Source organism: Lytechinus variegatus, chromosome 2, assembly GCF_018143015.1.
Source record: "Lytechinus variegatus isolate NC3 chromosome 2, Lvar_3.0, whole genome shotgun sequence".
NCBI lineage: Eukaryota > Metazoa > Echinodermata > Echinoidea > Temnopleuroida > Toxopneustidae > Lytechinus > Lytechinus variegatus.
In genome coordinates this window covers 24241729-24257172 of record NC_054741.1, presented here as the reverse complement: position 1 = coordinate 24257172, position 15444 = coordinate 24241729, and the positions used below count along the sequence as shown (strand labels likewise).

The window sequence follows — 15444 nt, the reverse complement described above, 5'->3', positions numbered from 1 at the left end:
TAGTGACATGACTCTTTTTATTCCCATCAAGCTGATATCATCATGGACCTACTACTCTAGTTCATATCTAAAGATTAAGGCAACTCCACTAATTCACTCTTCACATTTTTCAACCATGAGTTTCCCCACACATCAAGATTTAGATTTTATAATACCCTTTTTAGACAGGCTAAAATTTCCTTAACCCCGTACTATTGGTGGGGCTAAATGGCAATTTAGCCCCACCTATAGTACGGGGTTAAGCTTAGCCCACTTTCGTTTTACACAGCGTTTTTTGCAAAGTGGGCTAACCCCACCTATAGTACGGGATTATTTGGCCCTGCAAAAAAGCAGGGTTATCCCACCAATTGCGGTGCTAAGAGCAATAGTACGGGGTTAAGATCGCATGTGTAAAACGAAAGTGGGCTAAGCTTAACCCCGTACTATAGGTGGGGCTAAATGGCAATTTGGCCCTACCTATAGTACGGGGTTAAGGAAATTGTAGCGTGTGTAAAAAGTGTACGAGTGAAGCACTTGTACTACGAATGATCGACAAAAACCACTAGTCCGGGGTTAGCGAGTTTCGTGTGTAAAAAGCAAGCATTCCTTATCCGGGGTTAGCAATAACAATTTGGCATGTGTGAAAAGGAAAAAAAAATAGTACAGGGTTAAGGATAGTACGGGGTTAGCGATAGTCCGGGGTTAAGAAAATCCTGTGTAAAAAGGGCATAAGACTCCATCGAAGACCCCCTCCTGGGATAACAAGTTTAAAACTCTCCAAATTCCGTAGATTGAAAGTCAATCCAATAGATAGTGGTCAAGGACCAATCCAGATCCAAATCCAATTGGATGGAAAGTTTCAATTGAATAAGATTGAATTCTAAATCTATAATCAGATTGAAAACTTCAATCCAACTTTGGATTGGTCCCTGATTGCAATCGATTTCAAGCTCAGGAATTTAGAGAGTAACAAACTATATAAGGAAGGCTATCCCAATAAATGCACAAAATATGCTATCAATTGTAAATATTTTTTTAATGTTACACCTCCTAGGACCCTGTGACATAAAAGATAAAAACCAACTTTTGAAGTAAACATAACAGCAAGTCTATGACAAACCATTTACAAAAAGTTAGAATCAATTGTATATATTTATAATATCTATTTGTGTTATACACCCCTGATGGCTTGCTTGTTGAGCAATCAACTCATAAAGATGAAAATCCAAGTTAAAAATCAAAGTCATTGAAGGTGATGAGCTAGTGACCTTTGATAAAGAATACAAATCTTCATTATCAAGTCATCTTGATTAATAATAAAGCTCATGGTCTTTCAGTGACTCATTTTTAAAAGCCAATATAACAAACTTACTTAAGCAACAATGATATATTTTTTTTCTTTTATACCTTATCATAATTCCATAACAAAATCACAACAAAATAGCAACATTATGTTCTGATGATGACTACTGTATCTAATGCAGCATAGCTTGAAATATAGAGTACGTTTAATATCTTAACTTCCAAGGTTGTTTCATCAAGTGATTCTGTTCTAGCATATTTTGAAACAAAAACAAAAACTTCCCTTTCATTTCCTTCAATGTCCCATTCCTTGATTTCATCAAATAATATCTCACTAGGCCTACTTGTTATAACGTTTTTTTTTTCTAGAAATATGCTACAGCTCTATTATATGTTCGTATAAAATTTACTTTTGAAGGCACTGACCACCTTATCAGTAATTCCATGTCAAAATGTCCAGCGAGCTAATATCACTGATTAACACACAAACCAACCTTTATTATCTATAAAACCTCTGCTATGTTAGCTTTTCAAAATTATTTTCGATCTACGCCATTCATATAATCAGCTCATCAACATAAAGGTTGGGTTTGATGTTACATAACTATGTATTTATCTTGTATCAATTATGGTGCAGAAGGCAAAGTTCACACTTATCTCTTCCCATAATCCCCATATAAAATGTTTTATTGATATTGGCATATTGTATGCTAAGCTCTTATCTCTATCCACTCTTCTCATTCTCTCTCTCTCCCTCTCTCTCTAGGTGTATTCACACAGACTAGATCAATGAAATGCTCATAAATTTACGAGAACTTTTTTATGCTTCAAAATTTCAGAAAATTAATTTTATGGAATTTTGCAAATAACGCTATCATATCCACCCAAACACAGACCCTTATCAGGGTAAGTTCTCAAATTTATGAGCATGTGCAGTTACATCTTGATTAACTGAACGCAGGCAAAATTCAAGGTTTATTTCCAATTGGTCTAATGCCAGTTCGTCCAATGACACCTCTACTATCATCTGGTCTACCATCAGTTCGTCCACTATCAACATGGTATAATTCCCATTTCGCCCACTCATCATTTCGTCTAATAACCAGTTGGTCCAATAGCCATTTAGTCCATATTGGGTGAAAAGGAAATGGGTATTAGACCAATTGGTTATGAGACAAAATGGTCATAGATGAACTGGTGATTAGATGAAGAGATTAATGGACCAAATGGCTGTTAGACAATGGACGGAATGGCATTTGACTAAATGAACGTAGACAATGTGATGAGTGGATGAGTTGGCAGATGAATCGCCAATTTACCAAATTCAAAATTGCTAGCTCAGCAAGCTACGAACCTAAGCACCATACTCGGTGGGATAGAGAAAAATCCTTTTGAAAGTTCGTGTAATTTTGTCAAGTATGGGCTACCTATTATTTAGCATTTTTAAAGAAAATTTAAATATAGCAAGTAATTTGCTTTCATACTATAACAAATATACCTGGTATTTTCTAATTGGGATAAATCAGCATAAATTTCCCAATCAGGGCATACCGTGTATTCTAGGTTTCAAAGTTAGTCTGAAAGCACCTTCTCTCTCTCCCTCCCTCTCTCTTTCCATCATTTCAACACCTATTTTTGAAGTCATGTATGTTTGTTTGCCAAGGTCAAAGTGCACACTGTTTGAATTGCATATATCACATCTTCTGACACAAAATGTCCTTCTCAAATCTTTATGCCAATAAACCCTATTCTTAGTAGGACAAGAATATCACAGAACGTGATCAAACACCACCACTGTTGACAAATCTTCTGGCTCTAAAAAAATAAGAGGAAAAGTAAAGACATCGCCAAGAGTCATTTAAAGAGATTCATTTTTTTAATCTCAAGAATTATACCATCAAATTCATGAGAGGCAAAATTCAACTTCTTCAAGTATCAGCTATTCAGAATTTGAAATGTGAGTCTACTTGCCTGCGTAGTGAAACACTTTGGTTCAAAATGCATCACTTTGACTAATTTTGGGGCCAAGTGCTTAACTAATCACTATATGGAAAAGTGACTCACTTTTCTTGTATGTGTGAAAGGCTTTAACTATCAAAAATTACCCATTTAGAGGCAATCTTTCGCATTTATAGCTAAACTGATATGACAACATTCATATACATTTTCTGGCTAAAATTTAATTTTTAAGTCAAGCATATTTCTTACATAACATAGTTTTTTAATACACTGCCTCACAACTGCTTGGATTTATAAATTCAGATTGGGTGTATATCTATCTAGTGACTTGTCAAAAATTGAATTTTTGAAAATCATTTGGATTTAAATCAAAATCTACAAGGCTTACAACAGTTTATCTAAAGCAAATGTTTGAAAGCTCACTATGCTGATCTGGATTTATTTCAAATTCCAGTTCTGGTAACAATCTGAAAATGACTATTTACAGTGACCACCCAAGTGTCTGTTTGTATGAATAAAAAATATGTGCCAAAGGATTCTGGAAGAAATTGTGTAATTGCTGAGAAGAGAAATAAGCAAAATGAGCACGGATTCGGTCACTTCCGTCGGGTCTTTATTCCAGCAATAATAATACACTGTCCCTATCTGTGTTGGTGATCTTCAGTGTGAATATTTTTCAGCGTAAATTTAACGATTTCACAAAGTTCAGTTTATGTAACTGTACCAAATCTAGATCCTCGATGATATGGTGACAATTAAGCCTGGTTTTACAGACTTTCTCATGAAATCAGTGTTTACTGCAACTACATGTACTGGCATTTCTCTTTATTAACTCAAGTCTCATATATCAACACCTCATATTCTAGTACAGAGTTTGCAAAATCATGCCTAACTTTATGAACTGCTCTATGACGCTGCACCCAACAGCTTGGTATACACACTTCAAAGATATTACAACTATTCCTTTCCAATCAATATTGCATATATATATGTCAACTTCTATCTGACCACCTGTCGGCAATACCCTTCTGAAACGTCTGACTCAAAGGTGAAAATGGAAACTTATTTCAAGCGGAGCTCAGAAACATTGAAATCAAAGTCCATCTCAAGTGCGTCAGAGCACCATCAAAATTCCATAACCGCATCATCTCTAGGAATCTTTATTCAACATCCGTTATCAATCTCTCCCTCGCTCTTCAACCGCAGAAAGGTGCTACAATGATGACACAGGCCAAAATACATATTCGTCGCAGGTATTGCTCTGGCGAGCCGAGGAGCGGGTGGATGTCGATCGCCGGCGACGACGGATCGAGGGGTCAATGGCTTGGGATGAAACTTGACCAGGGTTGGCCTCCTTGTGGTCAGTTTTGAAGGGGATACGCTAAACAAACTGAATGCATATATTCCGAATAGATATGGATGTCTTGCAATATTGCTACTCCTCCTCCCTCTTCAGTTCCTCCATCAGTTGTCAGAAACTGATCTGTCCTCCGTTGCTTGATGTTTTTTGATGAAGTTCATCTGATGGGGGGCGATCAAGTCTGTGAGGTCATAAGTCATCGTCTGTATGCTCAGGTGGTCATTTTTTAATTTGGTGATATGTCTCCTGAGAAGCAGAAGGGTGTTAATTCATATCCAGTTACAGCAACAGAGTCAATGCCTTTATTGCTTTCGGTAAACACACTGATAACGATACATCAAGAACATGTTGAATCTCTAATACCATATAAAAACAAGTGACCATTCTACAGGAAAAGTGGTCACTTTATTGTAATATTATTTTCTACTTACATAATTATATTTTACCTTTCCATAATGAAAATTTATATGGGGGGATCATTGTCTAATAGTTATGACTCGTCTTTCAATGAGAGGGACGTGGGTTCAGATCCAAGTAAATGCGAATTTTCCTTCAGCAAGAAATTTACCCACATCGTGCTGCACTCAACCCAGGTGAGGTGAATGGGTACCCAGCAGGATTAATTCCTTGAATGCACCAACATCCTTTAGCAGCTGGTTTTAAAGCCGGGATAATATATGGTGTGCCATTGAATAGGCAACTAGATAATAGAGACCTCATATTGAAGTGCTGAATATTATTATATAATGAACTGTACATCTGCCCATCTTTAAAGGCAACTCATGGTGTACATGTATATCATTCTTGTGTTTAAAGAAAAAGAAATCAACAAATCTTTTTAAAAACCTTTTTACCTCTTTTTTTAAAGAGTTCTAAAGAATATGTTTGTTTCTTCTTTTTGTACATGTATATTTCTATATTTGATCTAATCTCCAGCCAAATTTTGCTGCAATTTTGTAGCACTTTTGACAGAATTATAGTAAGCAGAAGAGCGAATTATATGATACCAATTAATTGAATTCTCCTTCAAACAAAAGAAAAGTTGAACATTCCAATTGTATTACTAGATTTGTTCAAAGTTCTGTTGATTCCAGAAATATAAAAATAAATTCCACAACTACATAATTACAAAAAAAACATAGTAAAAATATTCAATGGTTATTGCCTCAAAATAGTAATAACATATCATTTCAAGCAATTAGGGATAAAATTGCTGTATATTGCTTCTAAATGTTGCCTAAAAGCCCTGAAATGACAGATTTCTCATTACATACAAATGATGGAAACTATTAATTCTGTAAATCTTCTGCAAAGCTGTCTGAGCTAGGAGCCATTCAATCAAAATTGTCCTTTCGTGGCAAATTTGTTTTTGCATGGAAGGATATTTTTCAGAGCATTTATATTATTGCCTGGATGCATGAAAATGAATGAAATTGAAAGAGAACATTGTAATTAACATTCTTGAAAATCAGCTGTGTAACTTATCCCTAGGGATATCATTAAAATCTTAAAATGGCTTATTGGAATGAGCATGAAAACTCATCTGATGGGGAGGGTGGGGGTGTTTGTAATTGACAAACTTGAATTCCTTTTGTTTAAAAATAATTTTAACATGTTTATCACAACCTTCTGAGACAACATTAAAAAAATGGTGGGGAGGGGTTGGCTGTATCGCAAAATCTGAGTCTTTATCACCTCAATTCACATCACCAATCGAAGGCACATAATTTCAGTAGTAACAAAAGTTTGTTCCAGTAGTACGTAGAAATATTCCCTTTTTCATTCCCCAAATAAATGTCAAAAGGGCATGGTAAAGAGATTTTTTTTTTCTTTGCTTATACATGTAGGCCCTAAATAAAGTGCATTGACTTGATGTCGTTTTGAGTCCTTTTTCAATCAATAACTTTATATGGTTCAATTTGACATTGCCTAATTGTTCATGGAATTTGCATAAAAAGCACCTGTAAACATGCATAGTTGTCCTGTTTTTTTTCTTGTAATGTTTTTTCTTCTCTATACCTTCAGTCACCAAGAGGTTTCTTTAGTCGCAATCGTGGATGAAATAACTTTTGTGAACAAACTTCATATACATGTAGGCCCTATTGAATGTTTCCTTTTATAGTGAAAGCGAGGTAAATACCTAATCCACATTGGTTTTGAAAATATCCTCTTGTCATCCTAACATGTAAGCATGCTTTTAAATGATTACAAATGGATACATTCCTATGAATTTTAAAAGAGGGTCAAGAGAAATATCAGTCTATTGATTATATAGATTTCAAAAGGAGGGCATTAGTGCAGAGAAGGGCTGGGCAAAAGGAAAGAGGAAGACAAATACAAAAAATATAAAAAAATTATTAGGCATAAAGTGGAAAAAGGTAAAGGTAGAGGTAGAGCAAGAGCAAGATAGAGAGACAAAGAGACAGGAATACAGAAGGGCCGTCTGCACCAGCCTGAGTTTTCAAATAAGCGAAGCGAAGGGTTACAAGCTTGCTGAAAATAAATCAATTTTCTTCTTACAGTGAATGAGTTTCATAATATTGCATGTATTTTGGGGGTATGGTGGTGAGAGAAGGGAGGCAGGAGAGGAAGAAATAGATGAAGGAGGGGTGAGGTCAGACACAGATGGGGTGATTCCCCTTACTTCAGACAGAAATGTAATCTACAATGACACAGACATCTTCAAGTTCTACATTCCATCCCATCCCTTGCCCTCCTGGCCTATAATGTAGGCGGAGGCTGCAGCTTGTGCCTTTACGAGCTTGATGCCGTTATGCAAAATGGCACAAATACGTCTGATGTAGAAGACTCCGAACTGTGGCTTTCGTAGCCATCTCCTAAGGGCCCTCTGCACCATCCCTAGTTTTCACATTTGTGCGCTATTTCTGATCCTGCAAATTATCCCGATCTGAACAATCTCAAGAATATTTGCAATGTAGACGCAATTATCGCGCTAGTTCGTAGGATTAATCTCCAGATCACAATCCGAAGTCAACTTGGGATTATTTGCAAAATAGCGTGCTATTTTACAAATTGGCAGGTGCAGCCGTACTCGGGATTATTTATTCACGGAGTCAGCCACAATGCATATCCGGTAGGTGCCTCGCTCGAGCAGGAATCGCTCTTCTTGCGATGGTGGAGACGGGGTTACTTGAATCTCGAGATAAATCGTGAAGAGGGCCGATTGGGCTAAAATCTCGAGATTGAGCAAATTTGGTGAATATTTTTCATTATGGAAAAACTGGCACAGAATCCTGATCGATGCAAGACCGGACTCTAGAGGCGGTGCTGCACCATCCTGAGTTTGCTCAATCTCGAGATTTTAGCCCGATTGGCAATCTTCGCAATTAATCTCGTGACTCAAGAAACCCCGTCTCCACCATCGCAAGAGCGATTCCTGCTCAAGCGAGGCATCGATGCATTATGGTCTGACACCCTGAAAAAATAAACCCGAGTGAGTATGCACCAACGAATTAGCGCGTTAATTCGTAAAATAGCGTGCTATTTTGCAAGTTGACTTGGGATTGCAATCTCAAGATTAATCCTACGAACTAGCGCGATAATTGCGTCTCCACTGCAAATAATCTCAAGATTGTTCAGATCGGAATAATTTGCCGGATCAGAAATAGCGCACAAATGTGAAAACTAGGGATGGTGCAGAGGGCCCTTAGGAGATGGCTACGAAAGCCACAGTTCGGAGTCTTCTACATCAGACGTATTTGTGCCATTTTGCATAACGGCATCAAGCTCGTAAAGGCAAAAGCTGCAGCCTCCGCCTACATTATAGGCCAGGAGGGGAAGGGATGGGATGGAATGTAGAACTTGAAGATGTCTGTGTCATTGTAGATTACATTTCTGTCTGAAGTAAGGGGAATCACCCCATCTGTGTCTGACCTCACCCCTCCTTCATCTATTTCTTCCTCTCCTGCCTCCCTTCTCTCACCACCATACCCCCAAAATGCATGCAATATTATGAAACTCATTCACTGTAAGAAGAAAATTGATTTATTTTCAGCAAGCTTGTAACCCTTCGCTCACACTACAATGGCTCACAACCTTTCTTTATCTCTCTCAACCGTGCAAGATGGACGACCCAAGGAAAAAAAAAGAAATAAAAAGAATTCTCCTGCTGCTCGGCATCAGCCCGAGCCCAATGAAGGGTGAAGGAGAAAAGGACAAGAATAGTGAATAATAACCGGGGTCTCATGAAAATCATTTTAGCTATTTATTCAGGAGGTGGGCATGATTAACAGAAAGATGCATGGCAGGAATAATTTTGTTATCCATCTTACTCCAATGCACCTCAACCATATAGGTACATGTCTAAAATGAACCTTCGGGCAACGTAGGTGGGGCATTATGTTCAGATGATCAACTTCCAAGAAATCCCACGTTTCTAAGGCAAAAATTCACAAAAATGTCCCTCTTTCACAACATTAACACAAAAATGAGATCTAATTTCTAAAATTAGTTAAGGTCACCAGTTCCTTCTGGAAATTTATAGAGGTAAACTTTAGGCCTCATCTTTAAACCTAATCACAGTGGTAATCTGTGCATAAAGGTGACCTGTTTAGCAAATGAGTTTGGAAAATTATTTTAGGACTATGTTCCCTCTCAACCCCCCCCCACCCCCTCCTCCTATCCATAGATTGTAGCTTCATATCTTATGTATTATCTTCATTACCAGGGCATCATTGCACAAAAGGTTTGCTTATTGCAATTGTTTGTAAACTCAGCAATAAAATTATTCTGATTAGCTTCTGATCAGAAAATATACATCCTACAATGATTCTAACTGGCTACAGCCTTTATACCTTTGATAGAAAAGACTTTGTGTATATGTGTATAGGGCACAGAGCTGTTGGTTTCGAGACCAGGGGACTGTTTCATAAAGAGTTACAAGTTACTGCAACTCTGCCTTTATGGCAACTACCATGGTGATACGGCTCATCAGCAAATAACAATCAAGGATTCTATGGTAGTTACAGTAATTATGGCAAAGTTTCAATAGTTGTAAGACTTTATGAAATAAATTTGCATTCAAGTAAACTTCAAGGCTCACATTCAGTTGTTAGTATTAACACGATTCCAGGTGTTAAATAAGGAACTGACTTCAGAAGCCTTTTTATAATCTGGCCACGAGAGGGCAGCAATCTGCATTGTACATCAGGATCCCGTCCAGCAGATGATATGGCCATGGATGGAATAGAGTCTATGGATTATGGTGTAGAGAAAATTAAAAGGGTCCAATTCCAAACTTCACCTACGCCTAATGCATTGCTTTGGTAAATACCTAATGTGAACTTTCTTTCAAAGCATAAAGAAATTATCGAAGAGTTTGTGCCCCCCCCCCACTTTCTTTCATATGTTACATCTCTTTTAAAGACAGATCCATCACCACATACAAAAATAATTAACATTGTTAAATTTACATCTATAACATATCCAACCAAACGGGAAATTGGTGGTTAATAAAAAAATATTCAATTACAGATGAGGAAGGAAATGAAGCACACAAAATTTACCTTTGAAGTCACAATAGAGATTTTAAGCAAAGACTTTAATAGTGAATTATATCAGCAAATTCAATAAAAAGGAAAAATTTTCAGCAAAAACTTCTGATAATGGAATATATTAAACTAAAGAAGTGTATATGAGTTACTCAATTAGCTAAATGCCATGAACTAATCTAATATCTACTATATCTTTTCAAAATACGGTAAGCGCTTGACATACAAAATATCCTCAATCAAATTTCAATATATATTATTGGATTATGAGCTTACAGTGTATATAATTTTGGATGGTTTTCATGTATTTTTGTTAAAGGTCTGTAAAGAGAAAGGAATGAAAAGTGACGTAGATTGGCTAATTTTTCTCGGCTGTTTGGGATCATGGTAAAATGCATCCTGGGAAAGCTGTCAATCAAATAAGAAGTCACTTTCATGCCTCGCCATTCTACTACACTCTACAAAAAATATTCCATTCCATTTCTATCAAATTATCGGTTTAAATTCGCACTCCTCCAAGCTTATCAAATTATGACGCCTAAATATTCAATTGGCAAAATATCAAATTATATATGCCTAAATATCCCGGTATTGCATGTAAACTGAATCACATGCGTCGAGTACCATGTGCATGCCACGATTTTCTAAGGAGATGAGGAAACAGAAGCAATTCCTGCCTGAACGATGAAATCAAATTATAGCACGGCGTAACGCTTCTTCTGAAAGGACGAGAGAAATAAAAGGGAGCAAAATGACTTCTCTTCTTTTAGGGAGGTTCTGCAGCTAACCCGATCATACACATGGCGATACTATGAAACTGGCAAGATTCCTATGCAGAATCATTGAAGTTACAAATTTGAGTGAGGGAAATAAAGGGGGGAGGAGATGAACTTCTCTTACCTGTGATGTCTCAGCTTCTTTTTTCTTGTCCTTGGGTGGGTAGGCTCAAAATTTGATTATCGCCCGAGTATAACTTGATAAATGGTGCACGTGCTCGCCCCCTCCCTGCGATTGATCGGGTCTACCTGAAAATATGAATAGTTATGAAGCGGTAATAATCGTGAAGAGATCCTCCAATTGGCAATCTATCGGAAAGAGGAAATGAGTTTGTAGCGGGAGAATGTACGGGTCAGGTGCACATCGTTCATATATCGTCCCACTCCAGTAAACTTGCCCCCCTGCGTCTGCTGAGGCTTTATCAATGCGTTTCTCAGAAACTTGAGATCAAAATAACTTGTTTCATCTTGTATTTTCTTATGTACATCAAATAAACTTGAATACTAGAGATTTGACATAATACCAAATTGGTTTGAAATAACAAATGCCCAGGTACAGAATAATAGATAATGTTGTAAGTATGTGATTATCTCAACCATGACATACAGATACAGCAAAATAAGAATAGATTTTCATCATGATTTGTACAAGGTAAAATCAGGTAATGTCCACCAATATTCTCAATGTAATCATTATAATGGTAAATCAAAGCTATGAAACAATTGTTTATCACTGACATAATGAAAAATTTTTGTTCATATTACTTGCACAGGAGATTAAGAGCCTCTCAAAATATACATTGACGTTGCTTATTGCATTCTATTAGCTTAAATAATAACTCCATTATTTTCATTCATCTAATTTTCTTTCCTGTGTTTCCTTTCAAGAATGTTATTTCATTATCAGTCAGATTGCCTTTAAGTTCAAATTACACAAATTACTTGTTTTCACTTATTCATTTCACCTAATTATTATGCTCTTATGAAAGCCAATTTCATATTTAAACTCTCTTTATAATATATATCTAGATTTAAAAAAAAAATTCTTATCTAAGAAATGAATACTTAAACTTGTCACAGAAGGGCGAAAATAGTCATTCTTCCAATGTGAGTTATAATGAGGAACATGTATTTCCTGAATGGAAAACCGCAAAATAAAACACAAAAATCTTCAATAATTGTTTCCCCTATGTTACTAACTAAACAACCTTGAGAGGGGTAAAAGAAGAGAAGAAATAAGTGAGAATTTGGCAACTTTAGCAGGAATCTGTTAACATGAGGGTGCTTCTCCTAGTTGGGGGGGGACCTCGATAATGATTTATTTAGGATGTGTTACAAAATGACAAAGGAAGATGACAATGTAAATCTTGAAATCTCGAGGGAATCACTCTAACCCATGGACAAATTATTTGTCAAGAATCTTTTTTTTTTTTTTTTTACAAATGTCAGTTTTGCACTAGTGATGACAGAAATATGATGGTGATGACCAATGAATTTTGTCTCCTCTATCTTGATACATTTAATTGACTTAATGTATTTAATTGAATAGCACTGAATAGAATTTTCTACCTTCATTCTAACACATTGGGTAATATGAATCACACAAGAACATTGTAGTTGTTGGGACAGGAAGAGTAAAAAAAAAATGGCTGGATATTTAGCAAACAGGCCTACCCCTACAGAAATTTCCAAGCTTGCGGGAAGCGTGCGACTAGCTTGCGCAAGCTTGCGGCATGCTAGTAACTAGCATGCGGTTAGCTTAATAAGCGTGTGATATGCGTGCAGAGTAATAGTTAAGCGATCTTTTAGCGAGCAGGGACTGTTCGCTAGCATGCACTCGCTTATTAAGCGAGTGCCCTGCTAGTCGCATGCTAGTTACTAGCAAGCGGCACGCTTAAATTTCGGTAGGGGTACTCATATACACAGTAAAAAGATTTTATACAATGCTGTTTACTATATGAACCTTACAGTAGTTGTTTAACAGTTTAAACAATCATGTTTAATTTATTGAAGATTAGACATTGAAAATTAAACTTTGTTGTTTAAGATTTTGAACATCTGTTTAAACTGTTTAAAAAATTAAAAAATTAATATAATTATTGTGTATATATATATATATATATATATATATATATTATCTATAATTATCATATAGTAAACAGCATTGTATAAACATTTTAAACAGCATTTTTACTGTGTATGTTAAATGAAAGTCCCCCTCCTTCTGCTGTCATAAACATTACTACATTGTAGTGATAAAAATAACCATTCCACTCCAACATTTCTTGCACTTACTGAGTGAAAAGGATACAAAAGAGAGTGTGCTCTTTACAAACACATGCTCCTACATCATGAACAGATAGCAGGAAAATGAACAAAGGCAAAATAATAAAACAGATAGCAGGAAAATGAACAAAGGCAAAATAATAAAACATTACGAGAAAGCAGACCTGAAACAAAAAATCTTATAATTTCGCCATTTATGAAGTTTAAGATAAATCAAACAATACAAGGGTAGAAACAGACTTAAATTTCACATTGTTGGTAATCAGTGGAATTTATTGAAAAATAAAGCCTGCTTTTATTGGTTTGAACTTTGACCTGATATAATGTGGACTATCACTTTTCTTTTTGCCTTCAGTGAAAAAAAATGGGGACATTCAGCAATAATTAATAGAATAGAAAACAGATAGCTATTCAAACTTGGTAAGTTCATTACTCCATGCTTTATAAGGAAGAGGGCAGAAGATAATGAGTGTCATGCCTATTTACAATACCTGCTTTTCAGTTTAAATTCAGCTTTTCAAGAATAATCACTCCCTGGGGCTTTCTTTCTCCATGGTTGTATCTGAATCCCAATAAAGCTTATCAAACTTCTCCTCCAATGTTTACTTCTATGCTTTGTCAAAATGAAGTGAAATTGTCAAGTTATTAAGCCTCATCACGGCACTCACCAATCCCTTCCAATGAAAAAACTCTCAAGAAAACTTTGGAGGAAGGAAGAGAATAGAGAGAGAGAGAGAGAGAGAGATGAAGAAAAAACAATACTCCACAACCAATCAGAATCTAATTAGCAGAAATAAAAGAAGACGCAACAATATCAAGAGATAGAATGGGGGGAGATAGACATTAATCCGAAAGCCACAGACTATTTTGTTAGGCACAATCAGCGCGAGACCCTTTACCGACTTCCCCTGCTGCCAGGCCCAACTGACTGTTCTTGTTACGCGGTAACGGCCTTCACGATCCTGAAGATGAAACGCTGTCATGGCCAGACCCATCAGGCCTAAATGACTTGAGTACATATGTATATTTTAGCCATTTACCTAGCGTCTTGGAGTGGCTTTTCATCAATAAATCGGTGTTAATGACTTGAGTTGGAGGGGAAGAAGGAGAAGAGCCAATCCCCATCATCTTCCATCTATTTCTCACCGTATCAAGAGGAGTTCTGCCTGGAATACATTTCTATTAAGCCCAATCAAAGGCTTATTTACCAATCAGTGGATTCAGATAACTTCAGAAGGTTGCTAAATGGCATCATCTCTAAGAGCCTTTCCAGTTAGTTTAGTCTTAAATCAACCGACAGGTTTATGAAAGAAAATGCAATAGCTCGCTTTAATTTGAAAAAGGTCTACAACAACAAAAGAATTGAGAGGTCATATTGTGGATTGCTTTTTTAAACTTTCATATAAAGGCAATGACCTTTTGTTAACTTTGAATACCCATAAAATGTGAATAGGTTTAAATATTAAAAAAAAACATCAAACACATTTCCCCACATACTTGGATATCTATTTTATTGTTCACACTTTTTGCTCCTTTTGAAAATGTTGAATTATCTTCTTCTACATGTATGTGTGCTTTTTTGGTCACTATATAAGCGATTTGATTATGTAACTGATCATAAAATGAATATGTAAATTAGAAGTAAAATAACTTTAATTCCACTTTAAACTCTATTTCAAAAGCCAATAGGCTAATATAAAATATCAATAAAACAAATCTTGTTGTTTTATAAAAAGTTATAAAGAAGCAGAAAAAAAAGACATTGTTTCTCTTATGTCTGATATTCTGAAAGCAATATCTTTCTGCTGAGAGGAGGAAAGATGAAATACATGTAGGTACTTTCATACCAACCAAACAAGAAATACCCAGTAGGCGGTGCTGCACCAGTCCGAGTTTGCTCAATCTCAAGATTTAAGCCCGATCGGCTCTCTTCGCGATTAACCTCGAGATTCAAAAAAACCCATCTCCACCATAACTAGAACGATTCCTGCTCTAGCAGGGCATTGATGTATTATGGACCGATGCTGTGAATAAATAATCCAGAGTGCGTCTGCACCTGCAAATTAGCAGGATAATTCGTAAAATAGCGTGCTATTTTGCAAATAATCCCAAGTTGACTTGGGATTGCAATCTCAAGATTAATCCAGCGAACTAGCGCGATAATATAATAATCTCCAGACTGTTCAGATCGGAAAAATTTGCCGGATCAGAAATAGCATGCTAATTTGGAAACTCGGACTGGTGTAGACGGCCCTAGTATGATCATATGCCC

General features: G+C 36.3%; 1 protein-coding gene across 1 annotated transcript in view; it reads right to left on the bottom strand.

The window, feature by feature from the left end:
- The window catches only part of LOC121407650 (zinc finger protein 64-like), a 49539-nt gene that overhangs the window by 8414 nt on the left and 25681 nt on the right, over nucleotides 1-15444 (bottom strand). The window contains exon 3 of the transcript XR_005968938.1: nucleotides 11011-11135. The gene's annotated coding sequence lies outside the window, so the exon portion shown is untranslated. The remainder of the gene's footprint in view (nucleotides 1-11010; nucleotides 11136-15444) is intronic.